Genomic DNA, 16812 nt, shown 5'->3' on the forward strand with positions numbered 1-16812 from the left:
CATTCATATCTGGATTCCTTGAAGCTAAGACCTGTTGCATCAAGAAACTATTTAGATGTTCCACTTCTTATTCTAAAGCTCCAGAGGGAAATACTGGAAGTCATTTATTTCCTTGTAAATGTTTTGTAATTAGTTGCAGCCATTTACGGGGGAGAGAAAAAGATAGACAGAGAGCAAGAGAGAGAGAGAGAATGATTCTATAAATTTTATGGGAATTGTTCTACAATTTGAAAATCACCACCAAACACACACACACACACACACACAGCTTTTGGCAATAAAATTCTGTCTTATGTATAATCAAATGTCTGCACAGTGGAACCACTGTGCATGCTGATAAGTCAGTTTCGACTCAGACTCTTTTTGCTATTGTCCCATAGCAAGAACAAAATCACCCCATGGTTCACCACTAGTTATAACTCAGGCAGAAGCACATGCATCTCTCTTTACTGATCTTGTGGAGTAAATGGAAGATGCAAAATTGTGTACTGTGAAGGTTTTTTAGGTAATCAACCTTGGCTTTTATAGACTAGAATAAATTGGCATCTGTATGAAACTATCTTAATACAAATATAAATGATATCTCACTTCCTGGTGATCAGTTTCTTGATTATTTTTCAAGAAGAAATGTTTTCCTATAATCTCTTTCTTTTTCATATCAAAAGCTCCATTGAAATAGATTCCCAATCATGTCTAAGCTCTTTTTACTGTGTGAAAAAGAAAATAAACTGCATGTTCTCTGAAATCTTCCTCCAACCTCTTCTATTTGATCACCTCAAAGGAACGGACCTTCTTTCTCAGAGTTCCAGGGGTAAAAGTCCAACAGTAACCACACCAAATTTTAGATGTCTTAAAGATCATCGCATTCTATTCTTTGATTCCTTTATCTGCTGTACTATTACTTTTTGTTTCCACGGAAAATTGAGATTATATAATTGAGTCAATTTCTCTTTAAAAGTATTATTTACCCCTACTTTTCTCAATTTTCCAACAACCTATTAATCTAAACTCAAAACATTTATTAATAGTTTGGAATGAAAATTATTGCTCTTATCAAATTATCATAAATCTAATCTTTGACTATTGTTTCCAGACATCTGATGTGATACTGTTCATCTTAACTATCTAGAACAGAGTTGACAAATTTTATTTTGCAAAGGGCTAGATATAATATTTTAAGCTCTTCAGGCCAAGAGGCTAAATCGATATCATGTAGGTACTTACATAACAAGAAAGAAAATAAGTTTTTATAAATATTCATTGATGATATTTAAAATATAATAGTTTAGTAATTTAAATTTCTTAAATTATAGGTCTACTAATGAAAAAAATAATTTTTAAGGGATTTTTAAAAATTGGCATTCATAGTTAATATTCTCTATAATTAAAATTAATTGCAAATGTTCATATGTTAATGTTAACAACAACAAAATTTAACATATTTTATCTTTGAAAAAGTCTTTTCACACAGATAGGTACTATCAAATACCAATAGTGCTCCAAGAGCATAAGATTCTATAATAATTGAGTATATTTATTGCTTAGAAGGCATTTATAGAATTTTATTAGATTCTTCTTTTGATATTTGCCTTTTAGCATGTCATTATATTGCAGATTAATCACTTGCAATGAAAGTTTAGGTAGAAACTTCTCAGTTGCATTGTTAAGTAAACTTTGAAATATAGAATTTTTTTAGCACTTGCATCAAGGTCTAAAATGACAATGCTGAAACTGAGATCAGAAAATATATCTACAGAAAATTTGTGTGGAAATAGTAATCTCATTTTTTATTTTAACTTTTGACAGCATGGGAAGTATATAAAGAAGAATGACATTAATTGTGATTCAAAGATTGATAATTGTCATTGTAATTATGATAGTATAAGTTTCACATGTTAGCTCTGCTTTGACTTTCAAGTTTAAATTTGTTAATAGAGATGATGAAACCTGCAGTGAATAATAAATTTTGAAGTCATTTAGTGTTCGGAAATAGTGGTTGACAGCACAGTTCTTCTTATTCAGAAACATTTTAATCTTGATCCAGGTTTTTAAAATAACACAAAAGGCCAGGTACTGTGGCTCATGCTTGCAATCCCAGCACTTTGGGAGGCTGAGGTGGGCAGATTACTTAAGGCCAGGTGTTTGAGACCAGCCTGGACAACATGGTGAAACCCCATCTCTACTAAATATATAAAAATTAGCTGGGCGTGGTGGTCAGTGCCTGTAATCCCGGTTACTTGGAAGTCTGAGGCAGAAGACTCACTTGAACTGGGGGGGCAGTAAGCTGAGATTGTGCCACTGCACCCACTCTGTCTGGGTGACAGAGTGAGACTCTGTTTCCAAAAAAAAAAAAAAAAATCACAAAAAACTTTACTATTGTTAAGTTCTTAAACTGATGTGTGGTAGGGTAAGTCAGGATATTCAGATTTTATTTCTTACAAAACTTTATGGAACTAACAATGGCAAAGTTCATGAGAGCTAATAAAATTCACCATTGACACTTCTGGTTCAATAACTCATGATAAATTAATATATTCTTCACAAAATACTTTCTGATGGATAACACAATAAGGACTATAGTCTTTATGCATTTTACATTTTACGAACTTTGTAAATTTGTCTAACTAGGACTGTTTCTGGTCCACATGTATTTTTGTATCATCTGTAATACATCTTAGCAGATTCCGCTTCAGATTATACTGAATTAATATTTTCTCAACTTCTTTGAATATATTTTCACAGGTAGTTGTGCCATGCAGACTATTCACAGAGGCCATTTAGGTACTTCAAACTCTGCCTTGACTCCTTGAATAAATAATAACTAAGCTGTATCAGTAACATATGTTAACATATTAAAAGCTGAGAGAAACCACTCACAACTATTTTCCTCATTTTTAAGTGATATTAATATTGCTTCTGATGTCTTCAATTCTTCCAGCAATGATTTTTGCTGAAAGGTTAATAGTACTAGGCAGTTTTATTTTGTCTGGATACATTTTTTTCGTCTGCTGCAATCAAACACAATTTAATTGATTCGCCATTAGTAAATGACTTCTCTTGCTTGGCTAACAAGTGAGTCACTCAGAAACAAACTTTGATTGCAAATTCTGCTGTGCTAAGATGTTCTTTTAAAATTTTATAATTTTTCTAACCATGGCTTTACCGTGAATTGAGAATATTGTGATAAGTGCCAAGTTTGATAATATCAACATATATTGTAGTCTTTTACCACAGTATACTTTCATTGCAAATTAAACACAATGCTTTTGTATGGCAAACCATATAAAAACAGGTAGTGAAGTGGATTTTGACTTCTAATCTAGAAAGCAGCCTGACATCATTTTAAAATAGCATTTGCATAGACCAAAGATATCACAAATACTCAGTGGCATTTGTTAATCGAAAATTTTTTCATGAATTATCTATATTTCTAACATTTTTGGATTTTTGGCTTGCAGATTAAAAGTGTCAAGTTAGAGATGAAGGAAGGCGTTGCTGCAAAGAGATGGTCTTAAACCAGGTTAAGGGACCATTACAAGTTTAATAGGAAGATGAAAAATAACTATAAAAAGTAACTACAAGGGACATTCTTCCAGAATGGCAGAGTTAGGGCCTTTGAATATTCACTATTCTACACAAGCAATGAGAATATTGACAAAAAAATAATCAAAATCAACATCTTCAGAGTTCTGAAAATAAACTGGAGACTTGAAACAATATGAGGAGTATTTGTTTAAGAAAAATGGTGAGATCTTGGTAAGAACAATAAGCTTCATGGCATTTTTGAGAAGTGCTATTCCCATTCCACTATCTTTAGTTCAACAGTAGCCATCAAGATCAGAAGCCTTACAATAACAGTAGCTCTGAAAACCAGCAGTCTAGCAGCCACCAGAGAGAAAATAATAGATCTGAAGCTGTTAAATATCCTTATTCACAGAATATGTTACTATTTGAGCTTTCTAGCAGCTCCCTGGAAGTGCACACTCACAGGGCTTATCTTTATTTGGCCTGGGAGTTTTCTCAGTGGAATTTTTCCAGAGGCATTTTAAAAAAATAATCAGCAGTAATTTTTTTAAATTGCAAATATCTGAGTTATAGTTAACAATGTCGCAAAAAAAAAAGACCCATAAAAATCTTCAAAAGAAAAAGCTGGAGAATTAGAAGTCTATAGAGAGGGCCAGATGTGGTGGCTCATGCCTGTAATCCCAGCACTTTGGGAAGCTGAGGCAGGTGGATCACCAGAGGCCAGGAGTTCAAGACTAACCTGGGCAACATGGCGAAACCTCATCTCTACAAAAAAAAAAAAAAACAAAAACAAAAAGTAGCTAGTCATGGTGGCTCACACCTGTAATAACAGCTACTTGAGAGGCTGAGTCAGGAGAATTGCTTGATCCCAGGAGGCAGATGTTGCAGTGAGCTGAGATCATGCCACTGCACGCTGTCGTGGGTGACAAAGCAAGACTCTGTCTCAGATAAAACAAAAGAAAATAACAGACTTCTATAGAGGGTATTAAAAGGTTTTGAGACATTCACTGTAGGAAACTGAATAAAAATAAAACCATGTGCATGTGCAGAGTTGTAAATACACCCAGGGGAAAATAACCTGAGGTATTCCTAATCTCTTCTGGCTGATCTTGAGACTGCACAAACCAAAAATGAAGACTTAGGCAAAGATGTAAACTGCTAAAATGTCAAAGGAATTACCTCAACATGCACACAGAATCCCTTGGCAAATATAAGAAGACTTATCAGTTCAAGGCATTTAAGGAAATCTCAGTGCAATCATTAGCTGATCATAAAGCTGAGTAGAGATTTAAGTGTCAATATACAATAAAGCATAGCAAAATAGTTTGTAGAGTTGTCATATAATATTATTTAAAACGCCTGGCTTTCAACAAAAAATTATGAGACACAAAGACACAGTAAGTATGGACCATACCTGGTAGGGGGTGGGGGGTGGGAACACCAATAGAAACTGTCCTGAAGGAAGCCCAGACTTTCTGGGCAAAGATTTTATAAGAGCCATTATAAATATATTTAAAGGGCTAACTGAAACCATTTTTAAAGAACTAAAGAAAAGTATGAGAACAATATAGGACTGAATACAAAATATCAATGAGGAGATAGATTATAAGAAAAAAACAAATGGAAATTCTGGAGTTAAGAAGTACAATAACTGAAAAGAAAGTTTTAGTGGAGGAGCTCAGCAGCAGATCTGAGTTGGCAGAAGAAGGAATAAATGAGCTTGAATATAAGTCAATGGAGATAATGCAGTCAGAAAAATAGAAATAAAAACCTGTTGAAGAAATATACACAGAAGCTTCAGAAAACTGTGGGACATCATCAAGTGTATCAACATACACAAAATGGGAGTTTCAGAAATGGGGGAGAGAGAGAAAGAAGAAGAAAGAGTACTTAGATAATGGACACAAATTTTACATATTTAATGAAAACATTAACTTACATATCTAAGCAACTAAAGGAAGTTTAAGTAGAGTAATCTCAAAGAGATTCAGACCTGGATATACCATAATCAAATTGTTCAGAGCCAAGGGCAAAGAGGAATCTTGAAAGCAGCAAGTAAAAAGCAACTCAGCATCTACAAGGGATCCTTAATAAGATTAACAGCTAATTTCTCATCAGAAACCATGAAAGCCAGAAGGCAGTGGAAGAACATATATAAAGTTCTCAAAAAAAAAGCCTTATCAGTTAAGAATTCTATATCCAACAAAGTATTATTCAAAAATGATTAAGAAATGGAGACATTTTCAGATGAAGAAAAATGGCCAGAATTGTTGTTTGCAAACTTTTATTACAAACGATACTAAAGAGTATTACAATTCCTTTAGGCTGAAATGAAAGGATGACAAACATTAACTTGCATCCACATTAAGAAATAGAGTGTCAGTAAAAGTAATTACATAGGTAAATAGGAAAGATAGTATTATCTCTCTATGCATCCGTCCATCCATCCATCCATTCTTCCAAGCATCCATCCATCCATCCTTTTGTATTATCTTGTCTGACTTAAAATACAAGTTTGCAAAGCAGTTATAGGATTGTGTTGATGAACCTACAATATTATAAAGATGTAATTTGTATGATAATCATATCAGAAAGGTGGGCAAAGAAATGGAGCTACATAGAAGTAAAATAGTTATGTACTAGTGAAAATAAGATGGTATTAATATGAACTATATTGCTATAAGGTGTTAATTGTAATCTCCAAGGCAACCACTAATAAAATAAAAATACTCTAAAAGAAATCACAAGAGAATTAAAATGGTACAATAGAAAATATCTATTTAACAATAAAATAAGGCAGTAATGGTGGAATAGATTCAAAACAGACAAGAGACACATATAAAAAATACCAAATGGCAGACTTAAATGCTTCATTATTCATAATCAATTTAGGTATAAATAGATTACACTAATAAAAATACAGAGGTTGTAATAATATTCATAAAATATGTATTTCATTTACAAGAGACAGAATTTAGATTCAAAGCAAAAATAGGTTGAAAGTAAAAGGATGGAAAATAACGGCATGAAAATAGTAATTAAAAAGAACTGTAGTGGCTATACTAATAATAAACACAATAGACATCAAGAAAAAAGGTAATAAATATAAGTGTTAGCATGATTTATCTTTCTTCATTATTTTATTTTTAATCTGTCCAAACATTTATATTAAAAGTAGATTTCTTATATATAGCACATGTTGAATCTTGTTTCTTTATCAACTCTAACAATAGCTGTCTTTTAATTGTATTTATGCCACTCATATTGAAAAGATTATTGATATGGTTAGATTAATGTCTACCACATTTGTAACTGTTTTCTAATTTGTTACATTTGTTCTTTCTTTCCTGTCTTCTCTGGTTTTGATTGAGCATTTTATATGATTTCATTTTATCTCTTTTTGTAGCACAACACGACACTTATATATTTTTTTTTAATTAGGAGTTGACCTCAAATTTGCAATATATATTTTTAACTGATTTAAGTTTCTCTTTGAAAAACACTACACTGCCTAATGTATAGTGCATGTAGCTTATTGCAGAGTATTTCCAACTCATCCTTTCCATCTCTTATGATGCTACTGTCATTCATTTCAAGTATCTAGGTATATTGGTCACCTCATACAATTTTACTATTAATACCTTAAACAGTTATATTTTAAGTCAATTAAAAATTAAAAAATTTAATTCATTTATTCTGTCTTGAATATTCTTTATATAGATCTCAGTTTCTGATCTATATAATCTTCCTTCTGCCTGAAGGCTTTCTTACCATCTTTTGACATTTCTTGTAGGGTAAGCCTGCTGGTGATAAACTGCCTCAGTTTTTGTTTGAGGAAGTCTGCCTGTTTCCTTCAATTTTGAAGAAAATTTGTTTGAGGAAGTCTGCCTGTTTCCTTCAATTTTGAAGAAAAATTTTACTGCAAATAGGATTTTAGGTTGATGGGGTTTTTTCCTTCAATATTTTAATTCACTTCACTCTGTTCTTACTTATGGTTTCTGACAAAAAGACAACTATAATTATTTTCCGTGTTTCTCCATGGGCAAGATGACTTATTTTCATCTGGGTTCTTTTGTAATTTTCTCTTTTTTTTCTTAGCAGTTTGAATATGATATGCATAGTTGTATATATTTTGTTATGTATCCTACCTGTTTTCTGAGCTTTCCAGGTCTGTGGGTTGGCATTATTAATTTTAGAAAGGTCTCAGCTACTATTACTTCAAACATTTCTTCTTCTCCATTTTTCTTTCTCCTCCTCATATTCCAGTTATGCATATATTCACATTTTAAATTTGTCCCACTTTCTTTTGATATTGTTCTTATTTTTTATTCTTCTTTATGCCCTTTTATATCAGTTTGGAAAATTTCTGAAGATGTATCCTCAAGAGTACTTATTCCCTCTCTTTCTTAGTTTAAATGCATTTTATTTTTAGACAATCTACACGACAAGTTTTTTTTTTCCTTAAAAGTGATGCCTCCACACCAAATAAGTCAGAGTCAAAACAATTAAAAAGCTCAAGATGACATCAGTCTCATTTGTCTTAATCTCTGGTGTTGTGTTGATGACAAGTGGCAGCCAGTTATGATGATAGGTGATAGATCCAAAGTAATTACCAAATTTCTTAACATCTTTTAATTTCTAAACCATTCTTTAAAAAATCATATATGGGGTCATACTGACCATCCTTATGGTAGTTCAGCAGAGCAACCATGCCAGGTGGATTTAGGTTTTCACCAATAAAGAACTGGTAGTTTTGCTGGGCATGTGGCTCATGCCTGTAATCCAAGCACTTTGGAAGGCCAAGGCAGGTGGATCACTTGAGGTCAGGAGTTCGAGATCAGCCTGGCCAACATGGTGAAACCCTGTCTCTACTAAAAATACAATAATTAGCTGGGCATGGTGGTGCATGCCTGTAATCCCAGCTACTGAAGAGACTGAGGCAGGAGAATCACTTGAACAAAGGAGGCAGAGGTTGCAGTGAGCTGTGATTGTGCTACTGCACTCCAGCCTGGGTGACAGAGCGAGACCCTATCTCAAAAAGAAAAAAAAATGGAACTAGTAGTTTTTAAAATTAGCAAAGATGTGCTCGATTTGTTCTTCATTCCTGTTATAAAAGGTTTTACTCTTTCTGGTCTCTGTTCTTCAAGTTTTCCATTGATTGATTTCATGTAATCTTTGATATACCTCTTGTAGGCTTCTTTTGTGAAGATGCTTTCCTGCAAGTGATGGTTTGTAACAATATCAACACTAGTGATTATCGTGCTTTCAGTAACTTCACCCTCAGTACTTTCAGAGGAGGAATTTCTGCCAATGAGTGAGTCATCAGTGTTCCCTGTTGTCTTACTGACCATCTTCTGCTCCACTTCCAGGCACAGCCCATTTGTGATCTCCCAGATCTTGTAAATGTCAGAGAACATCTCATTGTGGCTGATGAGGTCCTGGAAGATAATCGTGATGGGGCTGAAGGGAGATGAAGGTGGCACTAGCTTAGCAGAAGCCTGGAGTTCAGAGCACGGTGCAGCCAGAGTGGTGCTGTGGGGGAGGGAGGAGTGGGAGGAAAAGCTACTCTCCTTTTCACACTGTCCAGTCTACTGGTGAGCCAATCAAGGCATTTTCTATTTCTGTTACTGTGGTTTTGATTTCTAGTATTTCCTTTGATTATTTCTTAGGATTTCTACCTCTCTGCTTACATTGTCCATTTGTTGTTCCATGTTGTCTATGTTTTCTATCAGAGTCTTTAACATATTAATCATACTTATTTCAAATTCTGATAATTCGAAATTGGTATCATCTCTTAGTTTGTTTCTGTTACTTGGTTTTTATCCTCTATAAAATAAAAATAAAATTCTAAATCCCCCTTTCCCCGACCAACTGAACAGACTCCCTCTTGGACAAGGGCAACCCAGAAAAATCTTTAAAAACTGAGTTCCCAGCCATGACACGAGAGGAGATTAGATGAGCCTCATGATACCCCCATCCCTTCTATTGTTTCAACATAACTACTGACTAGTATTAATGTTAAAATAGAGATTATAAGACTGACAGAACAGACACTTTGTGGCAATAAGATACCAAATTACAAATAGAACTTAACGCCATTCTAGGCAAGGGTTAAGTCATGTACCCTACACTTAAGAAATAAATGACATTCTAACTACCACAAAGCTTTTTGTTTGTTTCTCTAGCAGCTAAACAAGCACTGACCTCAAGATGAGCAATATTAAAACAATTTGTAGTTCACCACCACATTCTGACTAACTGATCTCTGTTCTACCAGCCATAACTACAGCTTTTATTGGACAAGAGACTGATTTCAGCACTTTCTACAGATAAGAAGACCATCAACCATGGATTGGTTCTGGCCGGTTTCCAGAAGATACACTCTTACATGCCTTCATGCCCTGAAAAGGCATTTTGATGTTTAGGGCCTAGTTGTGATACATTTAAATGTCTCATTTCTCCAAAAAAAAAAAAAAAAAAAATACAAATGGCCAATAAACATGTGAAAAAATGCTCAACGTTTTCAGAAAAATGCTCAACTAATCATCAGATAAATGCAAATTAAAACCACAGTGAGATATCCCCTTTACTCCAGCCAGAATAGCCATTATTAAAAGTCAAAAAACAATGGATGTGGTGAAAAGGGAATGCTTCTACACGGTTGGTGGGAATGTAAATTAGTACAATCTGTATGGAAAATAGTGTGGAGATTTCTTAGAGAACCACAAGCAGATCTACCATTCAATTCAGCAATCCCACTGCTGGGTATCTACCCAAAGGCAATGTAAGTAATTATGTCAAAAAGACCCCTGCACACATATGTTTATTGCAGCATAATTCACAATTGTAAAGATATGGAAACAACCTATGTGCTTATCAACTGATGAGTGGATAAAGAAAATGTGGTATATATACACCATGGAATACTACATAGCCATAAAAAAGAACAAAATAATGTATTTTGTCACAAGTTGGATGAAAGTAGAGTCCATTATTCTAAGTGAAGTAACTCAGTAATGGAAAACCAAATACTGTATGTTCTGACTTATAAATGGGAGCTAAGCTATGGGTATGCAAAGGCATACAGAGTGGTATAAGGGATACTGAAGACTCAGAAGGGGGACATTGGGAGGAGGATGAGGAATAAAAAACTACATATTGGGTACAATGCATACTGCTTTGGTGACAGGTACACTAAAATTTCAGACTTCACCACGATGCAGTTCATCCATATAACCAAAAAACCACTTGTACCCCTAAAGCTGACGTTAAAAAAATATTAAGTCTCCACCCCAAGGTAAACATGGGTCTTATGTTGCATGCATATCCATGGCTCTTCCTGTAACCTGTTGAATACGTTTGTTTTGCCAACCTGTTCAATATAAAGCTCCTACCTCAACCCCTTCTCCTTTGAAATTCCTGTTTCTGGTTTTTTCTGGAAGCACACTTCCTGGCTTGTGGGATGGCCACCTTACAGGCTGTAACCTTTTACAAGAAATAAAGTCTCCTTTCCAAATTTATAAATGGTGTGGTTTTAAATTGAACATCTCAGAGAGAGTTTTGTTTTGTTTTTGGCTTTTTGCATTCTTTGCAATTTTGTTTTACAATAGGATATGTTATCTTGGATAATAAGAACTGAGGTAAATAGGTGTTCAGTGTGAGGTTTTATGTTAATCTAGCCAGGAATTGCACTGTTTGTTTGCTGTAGCTGCAGTTTTCAGAGGCTCTAAATTCCTCTAGTGTCATTGCTTTTGTCTACTTTGTTGTCTTTGGGTTTTCCTAAGAACTCCTTCTTGAATAATCTGTACCTTGCACCTCTTTCAACTATAATTCACTTTTATGATACTGAAGCCCTATTGGTGTGGTGGTAATGTGTGGGATACAGGAAGATTATATGATTGTATGATGAAGTCTCAGATTTTTCGTGGGTCTGTTTTTGGAGGCTGTGACCATCAGCATGGATCTTAACTCCCCACGTTTCTCCTTTCTTCTTCAGGTGATACAGGGGTAGAGTAGGAGACATGCCATTCCCTCAGCTGAGGCAAAGCCCTGGGAAAGTATTTTTTCCCTGGAGAGCAGGTCCTTGTAATGGAGAATGCTCTGATTGTATTTCTTTTTTCCTTTTTCTTTTTTTTTAGACAGAGTCTTGCTCTGTCTCCCAAGCTGGGGTGCAGTGGCACAATCTTGGCTCACCACAACCTCTGCCTCCTGGGTTCAAGAGATTCTCCTGCCTCGGCCTCCAGAGTAGCTGGGATTACAGGCGCCCACCACCACGACCAGTTAATTTTTGTATTTTTAGTAGAGATGTGGTTTCGCCATGTTGGCCAGGCTGGTCTCGAACTCCTGACTTCAGTTTTTTTTATTTTTTTAATTTGAGACAGAGTTTTGCTCTGTTGCCCAGGCTGGAGTGCAGGTGGTGCGATCTCACACACTGCAACTTCCTTCTCCTGGCTTTAAGTGATTCTCCTGCCTCAGCCTCCCCAGTAGCTGGAATTACGGGCACTCACCAACATGCCCTGCTAATTTTTGTATTTTTACTAAAGACAGGGTTTCATCATGTTGGTCGGGCTGGTCTTCAACTCCTGACCTCAGGGGATCTGCCCGTCTCGGCCTCCCAAAGTGCTAGGATTATAGGCGTGAGCCGTCGTATCCGGCCTCTGGTTGTTATTTCACAATGTTTACTTTTTCTCTCACCCTGCCAGAGTCTCTGAGGGACTTTTTCTAGGCCTTTCATTGGAAAAATCCTGGAACCTGGTAGGATTTCTGAAGGCAAAACCCTCCAAAGTGTGCCCCCAGGAGTTTCTCATTCTATACCTTATCCACACTCAGCCTCTAGTAATTTATCCCAGTTATCATGTAAATATTCCTACTAGTTTACAGCTTCAGTGCTTCCCCCAGTGAGAAGATCTCAGCTGTGATTCTCCACATTTCTGGATTTTGCCCTATAACCTCAGTTTCACTGATGGGCCAAGAAAAGTCTCTAATTTTCAGTTTGTTTAGTTTTTTTGTTATTGTAAGGACAGGAGTGATGACTTCAAAGATCTTTACAAGCCAGAGTTAAAACTGGAAATTCAACCACAGCTTTCCTTATTCACTAAGACTGCTTCTCCTAGGCCACAGAATCAGGAGGCTTGGTTTTCTTTTTTTTTTTTTCCTGGTTTTTATTTTTATTTTTTATTTTTTTGAGATGAAGCCTCACTCTGTTACCCAGGCTGAAGTCCAGTGGCTCAATCTTGGCTCACTGCAACCTCCACCTCCTGGGTTCAAGCGATTCTACTGCCTCAGCCTCCAGAGTAGCTGGGAGTACAGGTGTGCACCACCATACCTGGCTAATTTTTGTGCTTTTAGTAGAGACATGGTTTCACCATGTTGGCCAGACTGGTCTGGAACTCCTGACCTCAGGTGATCCACCCACCTCAGACTCCCAAAGTGCTGGGATTACAGGCATGAGCCACCGCGCCCGGCTACTGGTTTTCAAATGTGGCTCACATCACGGCATACCCTGCCACGCATTTAACCTGAAAACTCCCCTTTCAGTAATTAAATACACTTGCTTCACGGGTCATTATGATGTGATTTATGACATATGTGTAATTGTCAGAATTACTGTGGGTAATTAAAATATGAAGTGAATGCTGCCAGAGGCGTCAGTCCCTCTCAATGTCCTCATTAAAAATCAGGAGCTGACCAAATTATAAATAGACTGGTTTGCACAAGTTCCCAGCAAAACCTAATTATGAAACTTATCCTTATTCTATCAGAACTCACTCCATTAGTCATGCAAATTCTGAAAATGATTAAGTTATTTTATGTGCCGGAGTTGTGGAATTAATAATAAAGAGGTGGGTAACAGTAATTATCCATTACTATGAAACTTCATTATCTCAGGTCACTCTGGGTCAAAGTTGCAAGTCTTCCCAACCCCACACCCAACACACTGAAGAAGCATCCCTACCTTTCAGATAGTTTAACACATGAATTAATGGTTTTAGTGAATTTATGATAACTTTTTAAAATGAAAGCTAAACTAGGAGAAGGAAGAGGATTTATGAACTCTGCATGAGGTAGTATTTTGCAACTGATTGGACACAGATATTTGGCAACTATAATCAGCAGAAGTCTTTTTTTTTTTTTTTTTTTTGAGACAGGGTCAGGCTCTGCCATCCAGGCTGGAGTGCAGTGACATCATCTCAGCTCACTGCAGCCTCGACCTCCTGGGCTCAAATGATCCTCCCACATCAGCCTCCCAAGTAGCTGGGACTACAGGCATGAGCCATCACACCTGGCTAATTTTTGTGGTTTTCTTTTTTTGTAGAGACACGGTTTCACCATGTTGCCCAGGCTGGTCTTGAACTCCTGGGCTCAAGTGATCCTCCCACCTCTGCCTTCCCAAGTGCTGGGATTACAGGCATGAGCCATGTTGCCAAGCCAGTGGAAGTCTTTCCTCCCAGAAAAGGCAAAGCACAACAAGGAGAAATTAGTTACCCTGAGGTTGTTTCTAGATATGACAGCGGGAACAGGAGTAAATGATAAAGTTCAAAGCTTAGATGATTATGTCTCATTTTCTCTCTAATTTCATAGATAGGGGATTTAGCCTGGAAAGAATATATGACTGCCAGTTACTAAGTGAGCCAGACATCAAGCCTAGTGCCACGTATCTCTTCTTTAAAGCGTGATAGGTCACGAACTGAAGAGGAAATTGGTGAGCATCAACTTTCTCAGCATGGTGAGAGAACATTGATGGCTGGTTCATGCTAAATGTCCAGAGGAAAGAAAAGGTAATTCACTGATTGTTCAGCCTGGTGAATTTTAACCTCTCATGAGACAAGAAAATTACTATGTGGAAACACAGACATCATGATGCTTATTCAGAAGATGCTAAGAACTTTGATGACTCATTCAATATATCTTTGTAAAAGTAAATAAAATGCAAAAGATAAGGAAGGCAAAAAAGAGATGGATAGAAAAGGAAGGGAAGGAGAAGAAAGAAAAAAGAGAAATGCATATTTTATAGAATGATGCAATATTTAACAGTTAAACAAATGTGGCGGGTGGGCCTGGTGGCTCACGCCTGTAATCACAGCACTTTGGGAGGCCGAGGTGGGAGGATCACCTGAGGTCAGGAGTTCGAGACCAGCCTGACCAACGTGGAGAAACCCCATCTCTACTAAAAACATAAAATTAGCTGGGTGTGGTGGTGCATGCCTGTAATCCCAGCTACTCAGGAGGCTAAGGCAGGAGAATCGCTTGAACCTGGGAGGAGGAGGTTGCAGTGAGCCAATATCGTGCCACTGTACTCCAGCCTGGGCAATAAGAGCAAAACTCCACCTCAAAAAAAAAAAAAATAGTGAAATGTTTATGTATCAGCCTATGGGGGCTCAGTGCTGCCAATTTGGTGAGGACGATGGGGTTTATGCAAATGTCCTTTTGTAGAGGCAATGAGAAAAAAGAGGCAGAGAAGGGGCAAGAGGTATCTCTCACAGGAATACAGAAATTCTAGCTCTGCATACATAACTAATTGACTGCCTTTATAAACTCAACTATCTGAAATTCACCCTTTTACACACTCTCTCTCTGGGTTAAGGACAGAAAACTTTCTGTGCTACTCAAGAATGAGATCTCAAATGAAAAGGAGCAACGCTGTGAACTTTGCCTGGAAAGAAACATTCCTCCACAGCCCTGCTGGTTTCAGGTGTGATTGGTAAATATGGACTTTTAAATGGGCCTATCCAAATGACATCCTCACATGAATGAGACAAATAGACAGAAACTCATATGAAAGGTCCTTTTGGAAATGACATAAAAGAAGAAATGATTGAGACAAGGGAGTCAAGAAGTGTGGTAAGAGAGAATGGGTCTCTTTTTGGAGAGGCTGTAGATGACTGTCTGCAAATCGCTCCTAGTAAGGTAGCACTTTTAAGAGATGGTGGAGAAAGGGCTGAACATTTAGGGATCTGGGGATGAGGAGACGAGTAACAGAGATTGACAAACTCGTGAAGATGCAGAGCTTTATAGGAGAGAAGGTAAGAATCTGGCTATAACATGGTGACTCAAATACCTATCTTTGACAAATGTAGGGGCCAGTAAACTTGAATGTGTGTGTGTGTGTGTGTGTGATTTGACTTTTCCCAGCAACACCATGAGGTAGGCAGGAAAAAATATTTTTATCCACATTTTATGATGAAGAGAAATTAAGTGACTCACTCAAATTCTCAAGATGGTGAGCAATGAATTTGAATTCCAGACACTCAGGTTTGTGTCTATTTTCTGTTCCTCTATAATATGCCAGTACTTTGTAGAACTACTCAGAATGGATGTCATAGTGTGTGTGGAGACTAGGTGAGGAAAATTTCATGTTTCCCCCTCCTCTTAAAAAGTTGGTTGGCTTGGCCAGATGAAATGGCTCACGTCTGTTAACTCCAGTGCTTTGGGAAGTGAAGGTGGGAGGATCACTTGAGGTCAGGAGTTTGAAATCAGAGTGGGCAACAGAGTGAGACCCTATCCCTACCAAAAATTTTAAAAATTAGCTGGGCATGGTGGCTCATGACTGTAGTACTAGTTACCCCAGAGGCTGAGATGGGAGGATTGCTCAAGTCTGCTATGATGGTGCCACTGCACTCCAGCCTAGATGACAGAGCAAGATGCTGTCTCAAAAACAAAAACACACAAACAAAAAAACAGTTGGCTGGCCTTTTAGTGAGTTAACTTTCTCTCCTCCTCCAATGGTTGCAAAGCCTCAGAGCTTTGTAGAAGGGCTCCCGAAAGGTTTAGTGGCTGCCCGGTCTTGTCAGTGGGGGCAGCTAATGACCCCTAAGGGCACATTGCCTTTCAGTGTGTAGGAAGTCTTGGAGCACCATGTTCCTCCCTCCTCTGTGAGATGCTGAGAACCTCCAGGGTGCTCCTTTTATTTTTTTTTATATTGATGCCCAGGGCCCTACAAAGCAATCCACATTACTCAGAATCCTTCATGCCCCATCCCCAAGCCCAACAACAGGATGTTTGCAGTATTAGTCACTCACTCAAAGAATATTCAATTCTTTCTGTGCATCTTTCTTTTTGTTCTACCAGGTTTTTTTTTTTTCTCAGCTTTTTAGGAAAAAAGTAATATGACACATTTACCTCCAAATGTGGAGGTGGATGCCTCAGCAAGAGGCACTCAGGAAAAAAATGCATTTGAAAACTGCAGTTTTTGGCTGCTGGTGCCAGATACAGCCACCTCATCTCTTGCTTGAAACCCAAACAGGGTGACTGCCAGTCAGGGATTCCAACCAGCTGGTGGGATTGGCC

General features: G+C 37.1%; 1 protein-coding gene and 1 pseudogene across 1 annotated transcript in view; both read right to left on the reverse strand.

The window, feature by feature from the left end:
• The window catches only part of KCNU1 (potassium calcium-activated channel subfamily U member 1), a 149775-nt gene that overhangs the window by 38616 nt on the left and 94347 nt on the right, over positions 1–16812 (reverse strand). The gene's annotated exons all lie outside the window — the stretch shown is intronic.
• LOC109027946 (translationally-controlled tumor protein-like) lies at positions 8147–8969 on the reverse strand (annotated as a pseudogene).

The sequence above is a fragment of the Gorilla gorilla genome, chromosome 7, assembly GCF_029281585.2.
Source record: "Gorilla gorilla gorilla isolate KB3781 chromosome 7, NHGRI_mGorGor1-v2.1_pri, whole genome shotgun sequence".
Classification (NCBI taxonomy): Eukaryota; Metazoa; Chordata; class Mammalia; order Primates; family Hominidae; genus Gorilla; species Gorilla gorilla.